A 19,169-nucleotide genomic window follows, 5' to 3' on the forward strand; every position below is an offset into this window, starting at 1 on the left:
AAACTTTTAAGTGAGAGGAATCATGCGCTCATGGGTCCGTGCTGGGGAGAAGAAACCGTCGTGCGCTCCGTTCATCAGCGCTGCCGCGGTTCTTTTCTTCTCTCTGCCACAAAATAATAGTAATCGAGTCTCACTCTGGGAAATGCGCTCAGGAGCGACCAGCGGTGTGGGAACGGGACGTGATTCCGGTACCGAAGTGTCAAAGGTCTGATTTTACCTGCAGCGACTCCTCCGATTTCACTGCAGGACCAGAGCGCAGGACGCCACACTGCGCCAGCAACAGCCGCCTTGCAGCCCCGCGCTGGAAGGAGAAGAATTGCGTTCTCAGTGTAAGACTTGAAAGAAGACACTGTTTTATTTTTCTATTTTCTTGGATTCTGTGGAAATATTTCTGTTCCCGTGCAAGGTAACGCACCACCTGTATTCTGTTGCCTTCCATGAGCCTGGAGGTGGCTCCTGCATTAAGTTAAGACTCGGAAAAAGTTGCCTGTCTGGCTGCAGTTTCGGGAGGGGTTTGATCATTATTTGGCGCTGTTTGGTGTCTTCATTGGTTGTGAGTTTGCTATATTTGCTCCCTTACTTGAAATTAAACGGACAAGTTTGGTATCTTCCAGATTTTAAGATGAGGGCAGTTAAGCTATTCTTTAGAATCACTTGATTTTATGCTCTTCTTATTTGGACTGGGGTGAAACCTTCACAGTTTTCTGTGGCTGGGTACTGCGTACTTCCGCGCCAATCAAAAAAAAATAAATAAATGAAAAGCTTTTTGATAAGAGAGGCTTTGGATTTGTTCCAGAAATACACTGTAATTGAGCCAGACAGATTTATGGCTTCACAAAAGCTTATTAAATATGTTTATGAGGAAGCATGTGGTTGTTTGTGTGCATACATAAGCTGTGACAAATTATTTCATTGCAAATGTTATGCAATAGTAACGCAGGGAAAGCGTATGTGAACATCACAACAGGGCCGTTTCTACACCTGCGAGGTGAAACTCCCATGTGGCACGTAGCTGTAATGTCCAGTGTGGACACTGCAACCTTCTCAAAACCCCCACTACGCTTCCTCTTGCAGAGACAGAGTTGTATTTTTAGCTCATGTCTTCATAGCAGATGGGCAAGATCCTGTGATGCTGTGGATGCTCCTACCCAGCCGTTTCCATTAATCCATGCTGCCAAAATCAGAGGTCCAGGACTATGCATACAGCCTGGCTCCATGCAGGCAAAGCGGCGTCAAAAACCCGGAGGCTGGTGTTCCTGTTAGAGGCTGCCAACAATGCACCTGCAGATCTTATGTAACAGCTGGACTTACACAGTGGAGGCCAAGCAGTAGGATCAGTGCAACTTCCAACATGGGTTGGGACCTCAGGGGGCATTTTAAAACATTTTTAAATTTTATTTTCACAATTTTAGTTCATATTTAAATTTAAAAATACAAAGTTGTAGTTTCTGTTCTGCATTCTTCCCTAACCTTCTTACTTGTGACCTGACATATCTGGTGTAAATACATATGTGTGTTTTTTCATATGCACAAAATGGAAATTTTATGGAGAGATCTGTTGGCTTCTTCTCCAGGAGTGTGTTTGTGTGTCTTGTATCAGATGTTCTTGGATGCAGAAGGTGTCGGTTTTGAGTTACTTTCACCAAGTAAGACCATGTGACTGCCTGGCCGGGGCTCTGTATTTTCCACAGTATTCAAAAGGTGAAATAAGGTTAAAGATAAGTAAAGATTTTTTCTAAAAAACATGATCTAATTTATTCAGCTACCTGATGCAGTGTATTTGTCTTTAAAATATTGTTTGTCTTTGAAATATTATTTAGTGAGATGGTTCAAACATTGGCAGCCCCTCATATAGATGTCTGTTTTTTAAGGTCTCTGTTGGTGTTATGGTTATGATAATAGCTCCCCCTGGTCCCACACAAGCTGGATGGAATATTCTCCATATCACTTCCACATGTAATCTACTCAGATTTCCGCTCACTGAGTGCAAAGGCCAAATGGGTCAGTTTGAGACCACAGAAATCTGTTTAGAAAGTTGTATCAGACCAGAGGACAATTTTACAGGAAGAGAGCTTTCATACCACCACCAATGCTGAGAATTCCCTCTTCACAATGCATGAATTGCGCCTCTATCTCTGGATTTTTTTGTGATATTTCCTTTGTGGCGTCAAAATGATGTCTCACAGTTTTTCTTATTTCATTTTCATGTGTTGCTGTAAGGTGAGGTGATATGAAATGTCTAAATTTGCCTTATCACCTTATGATAAAAAAAAAAAATCCATCAGAAAGTTTCTATATCCACAATCAGATAGAATCATGCAGTGCCATCAATAAGATTTTGAGTAATCCTGCGTGACAAAAATAAATAAATTAATACATACAAAAATAAAATACACAAACGAATCATCCGTAATGATGGAAATAACTGTAACTCTTTTTAAAACAAGCTTGCTTCAGTGGTGATCTCCTGCTGTCACAGCTGCGATGGCAGGCTGTGTGGAGTGTGGAAATTAGGACCCAAGATGCAGGCACAGCCTCTGATGTGAGTGAGCATTATTTTGACAGTGACGGTACAAATAGCAGTGATGATGGCAAGTGCAGAACCTAAACTGGAAAAAACTAACAAAAGCAAACTTGAACCCTTTAAATGGCAACACATGGAGACAGGGCAAAACACAAACAAACCATCAAAAAGCAGGTAAAAACACAGGGCTTATATACACACAGAAACAATCAGGGAATGAGAAAAAGGAGGGAGAAACAGCTGGGGTAATTAGACAAGAGCACAGAGAACACTAGACACTGGGAATAATCACAAACAACCCAAAATAAACAAAACCACAGAATATTAATCAACTTAAAACATAAACACGGAATCCACAGACTCCAGACCGTGACATCTGCGTTAGCTCTAAGGCTGACTTTCCCCACTTGAAATCTCATATTCTATTAGTATCATGATGTTTTGAAGTCGTCACCCTCCAGGAGCTCAAACATTTATGTAAGCAGTCGCTGTAGTCAGCCAGAAGCACATTATTAGGCAGTTTTCTTTAATGAAAGTCTGGATTAAAAATCTATAGCTATTCAAGATCTCTGTCTAAATAAATAAATGAATCTGGGTAAATTCCCAGATGATTAAATATGCAACTATTTTGCTGGTAATAACTGAAATGAGTAAAGAAAATGAACAGCCTATTTATGCAAAATAATTCATAACTTTATTGGGGGGTTATATTGGTTGGGTCTGATTATTTTTTTTTTGGGGGGGGGGGGGGGGGGGGGTCCATAACCCCCCTACACCCCCTGGAAATTACGCCCCTGCTATGATTTGTCTGTTGGTATCCATGCACTTTGGTTTGGTTTGAGCATTGCGAGAGCCACTTTAGATGTGGTATTTGGGCCAATTTGCACTTGTTCTGCCTTTTCTACATCAACTTGTATTGGAAATAACTTCTTGTAAAGGAAAAGTAAAAATCTTGGTACCGGTTGATGATTACAAATATAAACTTATTTAATGCTACAGTCACACAAGGGAAAATAGACTGTAGACCTTAGCATGGCTAAAAGTACTGTGACCATGTGCATTGAACTTGTGATCTAATTTCATCTGAAAGAGTTACTTTGTAGACAGGGACCAGATTTGATACCACTCTCGTCTATGTAGCCAGTGCATTAACCAGGTGGCAATCAGTTAAGTCTACCATTGCAAAGAGATGCAGTGCAGACAAGTTGTGCTCATTGGCACAGACTGACTAAGATTCATTGAGCTATATGTTGGCAAGCTGTCTTTACAAATTAGATGGCAGTTATTTACCAATCTGCCCAGAGTGATTGCATTTAGTCCAAGTCGGGTTGTGATTGTTTGGAAACAGGCTGGCTTCCAGTAAGCAACCTGTGATTGAAAGAAGTCACCTAGAGGTTGAGGGTGTAGCATGCTTAGACCCATTACTGAAGAATAAAGACTGAACAATATAGGAGGCATTTATCTCTGAGTAATGCTGTTGCACTTTTCCCCTTTGTAGTGCTTCTTAAACATTTCTATACCTTGCATCCCCCCTGAAATCTATGCCTATGGTAGTAGCATACAGTAACACCACAGGGAGAAGCAACAGGTGCAGTTTCTGTTAGTGTGGCTTCCTGTGAGAGTATGAAATATATGGGTAATTGGTGGATGACAATGTGAGAGCAAACTACAGTTTTGTAAGTTGACCCCGTGAGAAAAAAGGGAACAGGAGGATGGCAAATGCCAAAGGATGTGTGAATAAAGGTCCTTGTTTGCTCTGTGGTGCTGTCATTTATAATTACACAGCACTCAATTATGTGCATTGAAGGGACTGAGATGTCTGCTGTGTGACCACAAGATTTGTCTTTGAACTCCAAGCTGCTGTCATGCTTGTTTGATGTGACATTTTTTTCCCCTCAAGATCTCATTGCTCTTCTGATTATGTTAGCAACTTGAGGAGTTGGTGTTTGATTAACCCTCTCAAGGCAGGCATTGCCGATTTGGAAGTTAAAAACGAACAACCTGATTACCCCACATACATATTTTATGAGTTTTTTTTACTCAGAAGTACCACTGCAGGACTTGGTTGTGCATTAGCAACAAAAGGTTTAATTTGAGCCTGAGAGGGTTAATGGTGGTTAAATGAAATGTATTTACTGTCTCTGAGTATACAGCACACTCTGTATCACCATCTGAACTCAACCTGCCCTTGTGATAAAAGCCAAAAGCCAGCTGAGTTGGTTTCCAGAGGCGAATATTGGCAATTGCATTCCCCAGCCATATAATGTAACGAAGAGGTATCTACATTACCCCGTCTATATCCTCAGCTGGAATGTCTCAGGTCACACGGTGTCCACTGACATGCAAGGTGATATATATATTACTGTCGGGGAAGGCTTCTGAAATCCGACATTCCCTCCTCTGTTTCCAACTGTGTCTGACAGCATGGAGGCATGGCCGTGATGATGTGTCTTAAGTTTTACTCTCAAGATAAAACCAGTGGAGGAAAGGACCTTTCAAGAACTATACTTAATGAAATAATAAAGAACTTATAAAGTATGATAAATATTAATGCAACTATATTTTAAAGGCGAGATTGTACTTTATATTCTATTGGATTAATTTTATTTCTTTCTTCTTCTTCTTCCTTTTTTTAATTTTTATTTTTTACAAATACCATACTAGGTTTTTACTCTGGTCAATTTTAATAGCTAATACTTTCAAGAATGCATTTCAATAAATCCCCTTTTACTCTCCACTCTTTTTTTTTTTTTTTTTTTTGCCTGTCCCGTTTGGCTCTTTTGCCATCAGAATTGTTGTCTAAAGGCAAAGAAAGATGCCCAACGGATTTACTTTACCAAATTGACCATCCCAGCCTTGCCGTAATGGTCCATTTGATTCACCTTTTATTGTTTATTTTATTTTCACTTACTGAATACGGGACAGACTTGACTGGGGGAAAGAAGGGGAGAAAGAAAGAGGGGAAGAGAAACAGCTGAGAAGAGGGACGGGGGAGAAGGGCAAAAACCAAAAACCAACAGAATGAGCAGAAAAAAAAAAAAGAATAAAAAATGCATATATCAATCACCTGGATCACCTGCTGAGAAAGAAAAAAGAAAACAAGCAGAAGAGAACAAGAGTAATAGAATAAACAACATCACAATGATATATGGGAATATGACAGTAAATACTAAATATTAAACATTATTGTGCAGCACATAAGATCAACAGAACACAGTGTGCTTTGAGGTAGGAGCCAAAAAGGGTGTAGTTTGTGGGTGTGATCACCCGTGTGTACACCTGTGAGCATGGACGCGCTTGTTTTTTTAAAAGGTTCCTTCATGTAATGATCTGCTAGAGGGTGTGGGGGGGGCCACAGCCCCGTCCTCCAGGGCATGAAGCAGGTATGGAGGAGATCAAAACTCCAGACATCCAGAGGCCCCCAGAACACAAGAGACCAAGGAAGACCAACAGAGGGGCAGCCGCGCCACTGTCCCAGAAAGAGCTGAGGAGAGTCCCAGATGAGGGCTCACTCAGCAGCCGCGGAGCAGAAGCCAGGGGGAGTTGCAGTGACGCGCCCGTGAGCTCCGCCGGCAGCCAGCCGTGCCTGAGTGACCGAGCCCCAGGCCGAGAGGCCAGGGGCACCCCACCTCCGAAGTGGCCCGAGCGAGCCCCAGGCTCCAGGCCCCGATAAGCGGCCGTCAAGGAGTGAGCCGGTGTGTACCTGGACGCCCACCCCCAGACACAAAGAACCACCAACGCACCGATGTCTGAGGGAGTCCGCCACTGGCAGGGGAAGTGGTGGTAGGGGGAGATAGGCCTCCAAACCTTGGAGGGCCTGAGATGTCCCCAGAGAGGTGGCGCCTGACACCCAACCTGACATATAGACACAGAAATACAGGCACACACATATACAAACATCCATTCCCACCCTCATGCTCTCATATGCACTTACTCCACACTCAACCAACGTGGAGACAGACATAAAGAGACGCTGTACACACGATCACACTCCCCAAGCGTACTCTACAAACCGGGTCTAGGTACCCTTGCCCCTGGAGGGGGAACTGCACCCAGACCCAGGTGGTATTACCCTTTTCCCTGCGGTGGGGGGAGGCAGACCGCCCCGACTCCGCAGCAGCAGGGAGGCCCACACTCCAGACCGCAGTCGGACGGCCAACTCCTCCTCCTAGCCCCCCCGCTCCAGCAGGTCGCAGAGAATGGGGGTGAGAGAAGACTCCAAACCTCCCTCCACCCGCTCATTGTAGTGTTGATGCATGTGTGTTCTAAGGTGCATTTAAAACCCAGGAGGGCATGGAGCTACCTGCCAGAGAGCAGCAGGTAAACACATGGTCCCTCCTGCTAGCCCTCAATGTCTACGTGTATTTAAAATTGAGAGGTGGGCAACGACGCCAGGGGTGGGGTGTACACCCTGATGGTACTTTGGATTCCGTGTATTGTGCCCACCCCCAAGATCCTATATGTATGTGTAATGAGAGTGAGAGTAATGTGAATGTCTAAGTTGTGGGATAAAATTGAGGCAGAGGCAGCCAGAAGGGGACCGGGGGGGGTAGCCTCCTCTGCACCCTGGTGACATACCCCTACTCCAAGGTCCTGCATGTGTGGGTGGTTGTGGTGGAGCGGGAAGAGGGAGGCAGCTGGAGATGGGGAGGGAAGGAAGGGAGGGGCAGGTGACCCCTCCCTGGGGCCAGCTCCCCCGCTGACCCCAGTAGGCACCCCCATACTCCGCGACCCGCCAGGGAAAGGGGGCCCAGGCCCATCCAGACCGGGACCCAGTGCAGCAGCGCCTCCCGGCCCCACAGAGCCCGGGACAGTCCACCCAACCCCACCACAGAAAAAACTGCACCCACCCCACCATCCACTCATCTTCCAGACTACATAAGACAATAAACACCCAGGCTGAGATCTTCCTCCACCTCTCCTGTATCTCCCCCTCCTGCAGAGAGAGCTCCCGAGGAGAGGAAAGCTCCTGCAAGATGTGACAATCTCCCCCACCAGTTGAAGAGCCCCCCAGGTGGCTCGATGCACCGGCGGCACCCTGCTCCAGGGGTGGGCCCCCATGCACCCACCCGCCCACAGCCCCGGCAACACACCAACCAGGACCCAAGCCCCCGAGGCCCGTCCCGGGCCCCAGCCCAGAGACGGAGCGCCCCCAGAACCTCACGCCCATCCCGAACCCACCCAGGGGCAGCCAGGCTACCAGGTCAGTAACCCACGTCCGTCAGCACAGACCCTCCCCTAGCCCCGCTGCACGCAGCCGCGAGGAAACAGTCACCTGAGAGCCAACAGAGCCCCTAACCGGACATGACCGCTACCCCGGGTCTTTTTTTTTTTTTTCAATTAAACCAAAACCTCACAAAACATGTCAATAGTCCAACAACACCAGTTCCCAAAATGTAAGATAAGATAACCTTTATTAGTCCCACACGTGGGAAATTTGTTGTGTCACAGCAGGAAGTGGACAGTGCAAAAGTTATGTAGCAAAAATTAGAATATAATAAGAATAAATACAGTACACAACTGTACAGAATAGAATAAAATAAAATACTATATACAGTAGAATAAAATAGAATAAAATACACAATAGGATAAAAAATAGAATACAAATTCTATATACAACTGAGTAAAAATACAACCATGTTAGAAAAGAGTATTGCACTTAGTGTTATTGCATCTGTGTGGATGTGTGTGTTTGGAGTCTTTGTTGTACAGTCTGACAGCAGTGGGGAGGAAAGACCTGCGAAATCTCTCCGTCCCACACCATGGGTGCTGCAGCCACTGGAGGAGCTGCTCAGTGCTGTCAGAGTTTCCTGCATGGGGTGGGAGATGTTGTCCAACAGGGATGACAGCTTAGCCGCCGTTCTCCTGTCACTCACCACCTCCACTGGGTCCAGAGGGCATCCTAGAACAGAGCTGGCCCTTCTGATCAGCCTGTTCAGTCTCTTCCTGTCCCCAGCAGAGATGCTGCCACCCCAGCAGACCAAACCGTAAAAGATAGCTGAGGCCACCACAGAGTCATAGAATTTCTTCAGGAGTGGGCCCTCCACTCCAAACGACCTGAGTCTCCACAGCAGGTACAGCCTGCTCTGCCCTTTTCTGTAGAGGGCTTCTGAATTATGAGTCCATGTGAGGAGCCTTTGTAAAATGTAATGATTTGCAAATCTCAGGAACCAATATTCACAATAGAACATAGGATAAATTTTTCTGTTTCATGAAAACAAATTTAATGACAGCAACACATCTCAAAAAAGTTGCAATGGGGGCAACAAAAGACAGGAAAAATAAGTGGTGGTAAAAAGAAGCTGCTGGAGGAACATTTGGCAACTAATTAGGTTAACTGGCAATGGGTCAGTAACATGACTGAGTATAAAATATAGAGAGACTGTTTTTCAGAAGTGAAAATAGACGATGGTCAAGGGTTTTGACAAATCAAAACTTGAAATTCTTTTGGAAAACATGGATACCATGTCCTCTGGACTAAAGAGCAGAGGAAACATTCGGCTTCTTATCAGCTCTGTATCCTAAAGCCTGCATCTCTGACAGTATGGGGGTGTTTGTGGAACTGGCAGCTTGCACATCTGGAAAGGCACCATCAATTCTGAAAGATATTTTAGAGCAACATACGCAGTCTTCTTCAGGGAAGGCCTTGCATATTTCAGCAAAATAATGTTAAACTCTGTACTGTACCTATTCAAACAGAACAGCTTCCTTGTAGAAAAGTCCAACTACATGTGTATTTTTTAAAGATGTCGTGTTTTCAATTTGCTACACTGAATAAAATGTGAAAAAATTACATTTTACACACTGTCCCAACCATTTCAATATTTGTTTGACTCAAAATGTCTCCAGTATTTTTCAAAACAAAAAAGAAAAAAAGTGTTTCAAATGTCTGTATGGCTTCTGTCTCTAATTAATCATCTCAAGACCTCTTTTACTTATCAGGTTGCCCTCAGAAGGTAACCAAACCTTCTATTAGTAACCACCAATTAAAACATTTGGACAGTTATCAAGACGGCTCCTCGTTCTGGGGCTTATTTTACTGCAGCAACTTTGATGTTAAAGACCTACTGAAAACTAAGTGATTTTAGATTATTACTTTTACTTAAGTACAGGACCTGATTATTTAAAACAGTGAACCAAATGCTTTCTTGGTGCTTATACTCAAAATTAGACAGGATTTTATTTACGGTTTGTAAATGGTTTATTGAGGAGTAAGATATCAAGAATCTCCTTTGGCTGACACAGAATATCGCAGGCTCTTTCAGTGCTGGCTCTTTCCTGTGGGGAAACACACACTGATATTTGCAGTTTAAAAAAATGGTGACGAAACGTATTACTTACCTAACTTATGAGGGAACAACCAACTCATGAAGACTTTTTTTTTGATACTGAAGGACCTAGCTCTTTTTTTTTTTTCTTTAAAGGACATTTGCTTTCAGCAGTTATGGAGTGATGTAACGCCATCAGGAAATTTGCCCCATAAGCCACGTAGAAACACATCCAATCTCACGATGTGTATTTTAGGGTCGCGAGCAGCGAGGCCCTCGGGGTCCAAAATGGGGGTTTTGAAACGGGATGATGAGAGAGGAAACTGGCGCTAAGAAGGGGGTGTGAAGGGATTACTGGGTAGGTGCAGATCTGCCCAACTGAAATAGCCTGGTTTTATAGGTGAATGGTCATAAATAAAGGACATGCAGACCAATTTATTGGTATTATTTCAGGGGACCACAGAGTTAGTCTGGTTTGTGTTTTGTTGTGATTAGGAGAAAAGATGGTGATAGGGTAATGAGTTTGATGAGTGATAGGGTAAAGATGGTAATGACTGAATGAAAGAACGAGAGTCTCAAATGCCATGTGGCGGAATAGTGGGTGGGTTTGGTAAGGGTGCAGACGTGGAAGCTTACTGTATATTTGGGGGCCTTGGGTTTAATAGAAGGTAAAGAGAAGAAGCGTGGTAAGATAAGTTGGCATGCTGTCCTGTTTATCGGAGGGATGTAAGGCACAGGGCAAAGACTCAGCCAGGAAGGAATGAGCAGAGTCATCGGGCTTCTGTAACACGACGCTCCGTCTTGATTGCCTGTAGCAGCTGGGCAGCCACCGTATCTGTGCGAGCGTGTGCGTGTCTTCACATGTGTGTGAATGCAGAATTTTATGTTCGAGTGAAGTGGTTCGAGCAAGTATAACTGCACGTTCACGTCTTTGATCAGTGCATCAGTCTGTTTATGCCATCATGTTGACTTATGTATGTGAACTCAAGAACCTTTTTCTTTGTACAGTCTTCGTTGCCTGTTTTGGTGATTTGGTGTTATGTAATTCCTTCTTGTGCAGCCTTATTTAAGAAAATCCAAACTTTTGGTACTTGACTTGTAGACAGTGTGTTTCTTAGATTGTATTAATTATTCTTTTCAGTTTAAGGCTCCAGTTATGCTTTGTTTTCCTACTTGAAATTAGCATATAACTGTATATTAATATTGTTGTTCTTGGGCAAATTCCTAAGGGGAAATGTTTATTTATTCTGTAGGATGCTGATGTTATTCGTCTTATTCATTAGTCATATAGAGACATATATTTGATTTAATAAATGATCATGTCCAGCACAGTGGGAGCTAACTTTAGCTCCTGCAGACAAAAGTGATCTCCTCTGGCTGCTAAACACATCAAAGGATGTAAGAAAATGCTGCTTGGACCTGATGTGAAGCGCCTGCTAAGGTAATAAGTAATCCGATGTAGACAACTAATGTCACGGTATCTTTAGAGTGGTGGGAAAGTCCAGGACCCTGTCCTAAGTCTGTCTAATCATTTTGCTACCATATGGTCACTTTTAACTGCTTGTGGTGCAGTGGTGGGCGAGGAGGGTGAGGTGAGGGGGCAGTGCTGGGCTGAAGATGTAAAGCAGAAGGTAGAAGGCAGAAATGAGAGATGGTGAGGTGTTTGGACACACATTAGAGCAACTAAGACCTATAATTAATTCTTTGTATTTAGGACATATGTAGAGAAATGCAGGGTGTGTTTACATTTGGCTTCAGATCATCATAGGTTTATGTGCTTTTGCAAAGGTCCAGCCATTTCCTATCTTTGTCAGTAAAATGTACACAGCCTAGATATACCTTTGCTAGTTCTGGGTTGAATCCTCTTTTTGCCTTCAGAACCACCTCAGTTCTTTATGCCATGGATCCAAAGGCATGCTGAAAACCTTTCTCAGTGATTGTGGTCCAAATTGAGGCAACCACATCACACAGTTGTTGCAGATTTGTTGGCTGCTCATGCATGAATGAATCTCCTGTTTCACCATATCCCAAAGGTGCTCTGTTGGATTGAGATCTAGAGACTGAGGACGCTTTTTAGAACTCATTGTCATGTTCAAGAAACTAGTTTGAAATGATTTGAGCTCTGTGACATGGCACACTCTCCTGCTGTAAGTAGGCATCAGAGGGTGGGCAAACAGCTGGGGCAACTGTGGCTAGGGCTCAGGTGGAAGAGTTGTTTATCTACCAATTAGAAGGTTGGTGGATTGATCCCCTCTGATCCCTGAGTTGCATCCATTGGCTTGTGAGTGAGTGAATGTTAGGTAAAAGTGCTTAGGTGTAGATAAAAGCACTGTGTACTAATGGGTGAATGAGGCACGTAATACAAAACTCCTTGAGGTCTTATTCTGAGAAGAAAGCTGCTATATAAGTACCAGTCCATCCATTTACTGTTGCTGTAAAAGATTGGACTTAGACAGCAACAATACTTTAAACAATGCTTTCCTGCCATTGAAGGGCCCAAAGTGGACCAAGAAAATATCCCCCACACTATTACACCACCACCACCACCAGCCTGAATCATTGATACAAGCCAGGATGGATCCATGCTTTCATGTCCATTGCAGCACAAATCAAGAATGCTTAGACCAGGCATCATATTTCCAGTCTTTTATTATGCAGTTTTTTTGTGTGTGAATTATAGCCTTAAGTTTTCTGTTCTTAGCTGACAGGAGTGCCACCACTGTAGCCCATCTGCTTGAAGGTTTGATATGCTATGTGTTTGGAGGTGGTGTTCTGCATGCCTTGGTTATAATGAGTTATTTGAGTTACATTTGGCACTGAGTGTATCAGCAAATGTACAACAACTCCTAATGTTTACTGGTGTATTTGGTCCATAATTGGTTTGTAAACCATCATTTTGAAGGTTATCGTAAAGTTGCAACAAGTGTTCATAAATCTTTTTTTTAAGGTTATTACATTTATAACATGTATAACATGTTTGTAAAGTAGCAGGCAGAGAAGCAGTTTTATAAATCACAAGACTGTTAAACTACACACTGAGGTTTCAGTCAACCTTTAACCTTTAGTTATTGTTTACATCTGCATCACATTGTGGATCTGATGAGGCTGCTTGAGCTGATTGCAACCATTCAAAACTGCTTTTTAAGTTCCACCTGAATGAGTTTTAGAAGCATCCTTAAAGTGGCTCTCTGCTCAGTGACACTTAAAATAGCACTGCACAAGCTGCACAAAGCAGCCGAGGAGGACAAGAAGTCAGACCCAAGAACCCAAGATGCACAACAGTCAAGACAAACAAGAGTTCACCTGGGCATCTGATGCATATTGTTAGTTAGAAAAGGCAATGTTATACGGGTTATGTAAATTTGTAAAGCTCATGTTTTGATTTGCTTTGTGTTGAAGGTTTTTGTATGTCCTATCTGCATGTGACACCTGGACCTATTTAAAAATCTATGGTTGTTTTATATTCTCTCTGTTCATTCACTGTCCTCCCACCAGCTCCTTCTAGGGAAACCCCGGCAAGGCGGTATCCCTTCGCAATGCAAAGATGGTGCTGCTGCTTCCTCCCCCAGGCACCGATGCGTTTCGCCCCTTTACTCTGGAATCACTGGCGAAGATCAAGAGGCTCGAGGAGGAAAGGAAAAAGGCAGCAGAAGTAAAGGCTGATGACGAGGAACCAGCAACCCCGAATGCTGATCTGGAGGCAGGCAAGGGTCTGCCCATGATCTTTGGGGACCCTCCACCAGAGCTGCTCAACACACCCCTGGAGGACATAGACCCCTTCTATGAAACACAGAAAGTCAGTATGAGCACACATGGAAGAAAAAGCTCTGCTGAAGCACACAAACACATTGCACACTCAGGCTCTAATAAACTCGACTGTATCTTAAAATGTGTCATTGCAGCTCCATGCAGGGTCTCTTAGAGAATTAATTGAAATGTTGTTTTTTGTGCAAAAAATTACAAACTTCATAGATAATTTTGTGTTTTTCAGACATTCATTGTGATCACCAAAGGAAACACGATCTTCAGGTTCAACGCAGAACCGGCGTGCAACATTCTGAGCCCCTTTAGTTTGGTTAGGAGAGGAGCCATCAAAATTCTCATACATTCATATCCTTTTGATTTATTGAGTGTATTTTAGTTTGAATGGTGTGACAGTATTCTTGTACGCTTCCTTAATCCTGACTTAAATTATTTAGCATGTTCATCATGATTACAATTCTATCGAATTGCGTGTTCATGACAATGAGCAACCCACCAGCATGGAGTAAAACTGTTGAGTAAGTAGCTCATCACTGATTATTCACAGGTCACACCTCACACAGTAGTTTGGATAATTAATTCTGATTATTTTCTTTGTAGGTATGTCTTTACTGGTATTTATACCTTTGAGGCAACAGTTAAAGTGTTGTCTCGAGGTTTCTGTGTTGGATCTTTTACATTCCTTCGAGATCCATGGAATTGGCTGGATTTCATGGTGATCAGCATGGCGTAAGTATCTGCTTGTGTGTTTATTTAAACTATGTAGATGCATTTGGTAAATAGTTGTTAGTACTTAAATGACAGTAGGAACTCCACCCTTTTTGCTGGTGCAATATAACCACTGAAGGTTATCCAACAAAGACATTTGGTTTTAGTAAAAGATTGACTAAAACCAAATGTTTTTCCATTTGCTTCATTACATCAGAACAGTGTACCTGTCTTATTAGCTGCTAGTGTGGTTCCCTTTTTACACCTCGGCTGTAAAATTCTGATGGGGTATTGTCGTCACCTTGCCGGGAGGGTGGGCAACATAGACACCCAAGTTTGTGAATGTGATAATTCAAGAAGGAAGTCACCTAGGATTTTCAAATTACCACAGGTGTATCTATTAAAAATCGGAAACACACAAACACAGAGTACCGCTGGCCGCTGCCAATGTTTTTGTTTTATTTTTATGTTTTATGATGAGACCTCTGCTTACATCGGGTGGCACGGAAACCATTTCCTTGATATGTTTGTGCCTTTTCCCAGTTACGTCACTGAATTCGTTGACCTCGGCAATGTGTCTGCTCTGAGGACATTTCGTGTGCTTCGAGCCCTTAAAACAATTACTGTGATTCCTGGTATGCGTTCTGTTTTAATATAACACTAATAGTTTAACTCCACTCAGTACACATTATTTTTACTGGTTTTTGAGACTTCCAAATATAGACCACTCATGTATCAATTGTGTTTTGTCAGGTTTGAAAACAATTGTGGCTGCTTTGATCCAGTCAGTGAAGAAAATGGGGGACGTGATGATTCTGACAGTCTTCGCCCTTGCGGTTTTTGCACTCGTTGGTCTTCAGCTTTTTATGGGAAACCTGCGACAGAAATGTGTGCGATGGCCCATCCAAACAAATGACACCATGTTTGAAATCTTTAACGGCACCTCTTCATCCAATAACACAGTGGACTTCAACGACACCATTGGCTTAAATGATACATATACCAACAGCACCTTCAATTTCACTGAATATATTGAAAACTCAGGTATTTTTCATCTAATCTCTAAGTTTTTCATCTGTAATTTTAAATCAATATTGTCCACAGTGGTGTAAAGGTGTAGCTTTTCCAATTTCTTTTTTTGGTTGATTATAGAGAATCAATACTTTCTGGAAGGCAGCCAAGATGCTCTGATTTGTGGAAACAGCTCCGATGCTGGGTGCGTATCACCACAAAGATGCTACAGTGCTAATTTTGTCTTTTATTTGGGGTACTGGAGTTTCAGTCCAGACATGAGCCTTAACTGAAGTTTTAGAAAGGTTGCAAGTGTGATTTGGAGGCTGGGAGTCCAGATGTAGTTGGATAACTTTTCTTCTCTGCTGACAGGAAGTGCCCCGAAGGATACACATGCATGAAGGCTGGGAGGAACCCAAACTTTGGCTACACCAGCTTTGATTCTTTTGGCTGGGCCTTCCTTGCCCTTTCAGGCTCATGACCCAGGACTACTGGGAGAACCTTTTCCAGCTGGTTGGCTCTTCTTTCATTTGCTTCATTACAGTTTATGCTTTAATTTTAAAAATGTATTGTGAAGAAATTTGTCCTTAGTCCTCGTAGCTTCTTTTCTGTTCTTAAAACAGATCATGAGGGCAGCTGGTAGGACATACATGATGTTCTTTGTAGTCGTTATCTTTCTGGGCTCCTTCTACCTCATCAATCTTATCCTGGCTGTGGTAGCCATGGCTTATGACGAACAGAATCAGGCAACTCGGCAAGAGGCCATCGAAAAAGAGGAGGAGTTCCAGCGACTACTAGAGCAAGTCAAGAATCAAGAGCAGGTAACTTGCACCGGCCTGTTACACTGAAATCAGAATTAGTTCAAAAACTGATTAAAACAAATGGCAAACAAATTTGTGTTCCATTTGCTTGATTTATTATTTTTTCCAAAAACAATCAAAAGCATTTTTGATGCAAGTTTCAAAGACTATTATTGGCAAATAAATCAAACTTATACACAGAGACAGTATTTACAGTGTTGAACCTCCTTCTTTATATGCAGTTCTTTCTGGCACCGGATGCTTTTCAAGGGATGTGATCTAGGGAGACTCTTGGTCATAGATTCAAACTATTATTTACTTTGCCTTGTGACGTGGTGCTTTTTCCTTCCTGAAAAATGCACTGATTAACACTAAATTCCTCCTGGATGACTGGAAGAGATTGGTCTTTGCCTGGATCAAATTCAAAATAAAACTGAATATGCAAAGTGTATAAGACACAAATATGTGCCACAACAACCACTTTTAACCACAACTATTTGGATTTAGTGTCCCAGCAATCCCTGACTCATTGCCAAATTTATATTACTTTACAATAACTTCCCATGCTGTCCACGTGTTCAAACGTTTAGAGTATTATTACAGGTCAAAACTAGTCTCACCTTCAAGCCTTTTAGCCAAAATCCCAGTACTGGTTTTTGCCATCCTATGGCTCATAGTAAAAACTTTGTTTTCTTCTTTTTATTCAGTATTATCCATCCATCCTTCCACCTTCTTCTGGGTTGCGGGGGCAGCAGCCTAAGCAGAGAAGCCCAGACCTCCCTCTCCCCAGCCACCTCCTCCAGCTTGTCCGGGGGAACACCAAGGCGTTCCCAGGCCAGCCGAGAGATATAATCTCTCCAGTGTTTCCTGGGTCTGCCCCAGGGCCTCCTCCCTGTGGGACATGCCTGGAACTCCTCAACCAGGAGGGCCCAGTAGGCATCCTTGTCAGATGCCCGAACCACCTCAGCTGGCTCCTTTCGATGTGGAAGAGCAGCGGCTCTACTCTGATCTCCTCCCTGAACTTCTCACCTTGAACTTCTCACCCTATTTCAAAGGGAGATGCCATCCACCCTTCGGAGGAAGCCCATTTCTGCCACCTGTATCCGCGATCTTGTTCTTTCGGTCACTACCCACAGTAGTGTAGCTTTTCCAATTTCTTTTTTGGTTGACCATAGGTGAGAGTAGGGAATCGCTACCTTATCATGGTGTAGGGAGTTTTGTGTCCCAGGGCTCCCAGTGGCTATGTTGTCCAGGGGCTTCTGCCCCCTGGTAGGGTCTCTTATAGCAAATTGGTCCTGGGTGAGGGACCAGACAAAGAGCAATTCAGAAGACCCCTATGAGAAGAACACCTAGGGAACAGTTCACCCTGCTCAGGATAGGGTTACGAGGGCCCCACTCTAGAGCCAGGTCCGGAGAGTTTGCCCGAGGGCAAGCGTCTGGTGGCCATCTTCCTAACCCATCCTGCAGGAAGACCCATCTTTCTGCAGGACCATCTCCTGCAGGAGGCACCGTTGGGGTCGGGTGCATTGTGAGCCGGATGGTGGCCAGGAGCGGTGTCCCTGATGGACCGATCCCTGGCTACCAAGACTAGCAGATGGGACATGGAATGTCACCTATTCAGTACTAAATTATAATAAAGTAATATTTTATACTGTAAAATTACAGCCGAGCCATCTTTTAAAGGGTTTTATAAACTGTCCAATGCAATAACAAAGACTTCTTACTGAATGACTTATCTTCTGCCAATCAGGCTAAGATGCTTGGTAGCCAAGGCACTCTAACCAGCAAGAACTCGCTCAGCCATCACACTGGGTCTGATTTGGCAGATGACGAACAGAGCCTTGACCGTGATGAAATTGTCAAAGATTGCAATGGGAGAATTATTCCACGTCTGATGATCAGAGCGCCTACCATGAACGAGGTAAGTTATAGTTAGTGCTGCCTGTATGAGTGTTTTAAAAACCTTTGCCTTGTCCATCTGCAATTACATACCTTGACTTATGTGTTTTGAGAAATTCTCAAACTATATTTGTAGCACTTTGGTCAACATTGTTGGATATAAAGTGCGTTTAAATAAAGACTCTATGCTATGCTATGCTATTTTACAGTCTGCCATGGATTATGAATGCGGAGAGAAGTCACTGGGCTCCGTTCACAGCATGCTTCAACTGGATGAACCATGCATGGCAGAGAGAACTGCTAGTGCTCTGACTGTGCTCACTGCAGCTGCCATGGAAGGTACAGCACCAAACACACACAATATTGATATCACACTAACAAAATTAGGATATGTTGTTTAGCTTTGATTAATGTAAGCTGAGGGCACAACAACATAACCTCTATTTCGGGGTAATGTTTTTTTTTTATACTGCGTGGAGAAATCTGGCATCTGGAAGTGTCGGGTGCCACTGGGGGTGAAGAAGAAATACACAAGGCTTAGCATTAGGTGCTCTGGTGTGAGCAATAATTCCTAAGATTATCAAGCAGTTGTTAACATTGTTCATTAATTTATCCAAGGCCGATACAGTGGAGTTGTCTTGAGCTTATCATAACGAGGCTAAATATATTGTGTGTAGCAGAGATTCCTGTCAAACATGGTGTTAAGCTAGATCTATTTCAGCACAGCTATAACCTGAAGCAACAAGACTTGGACTTTAGGTTGAAAGTTTAGGTTTAAGTGAGGTTTAATATTACCTTTTGTTTTCTGCCTCTTTCTCTAGAGTTGGAGGAGACTCAGAGGCCATGCCCACCTGGCTGGTACAAATTTGCTGACCTTTTCCTGAAGTGGGACTGCTGTACCCCCTGGGTGGTCTTTAAAAAGCGAGTATACTTTGTTGTGATGGACCCTTTTGTTGACCTGGCTATCACTATCTGCATTGTGCTCAACACCCTCTTCATGGCCATGGAGCACTACCCCATGACCCCGGAGTTTGACTATATGCTGTCAGTGGGGAATCTGGTATGTGCTGCCTAACATTTTAAAATACTTTAAAGACATTGCTCAGATTTAAGGGGTGAAAAAAACATTTATCTTTTTAAAAAAGGTTTTTACAGGTATTTTCACAGCAGAAATGGTCTTCAAGCTTATTGCTATGG

General features: G+C 43.3%; 1 pseudogene; it reads left to right on the forward strand.

Moving 5' to 3' along the window:
• The first annotated feature begins 270 nt into the window (after window positions 1-270).
• LOC146569242 (sodium channel protein type 4 subunit alpha A-like) overlaps window positions 271-19,169 on the forward strand; it is a 20,923-nt pseudogene continuing 2,024 nt past the window's right edge.

The sequence above is a fragment of the Mchenga conophoros genome, linkage group LG8 (assembly GCF_057382185.1).
Source record: "Mchenga conophoros isolate Kocher_MC1m ecotype Shallow Benthic linkage group LG8, M_conophoros_male_GT1.1, whole genome shotgun sequence".
Classification (NCBI taxonomy): Eukaryota; Metazoa; Chordata; class Actinopteri; order Cichliformes; family Cichlidae; genus Mchenga; species Mchenga conophoros.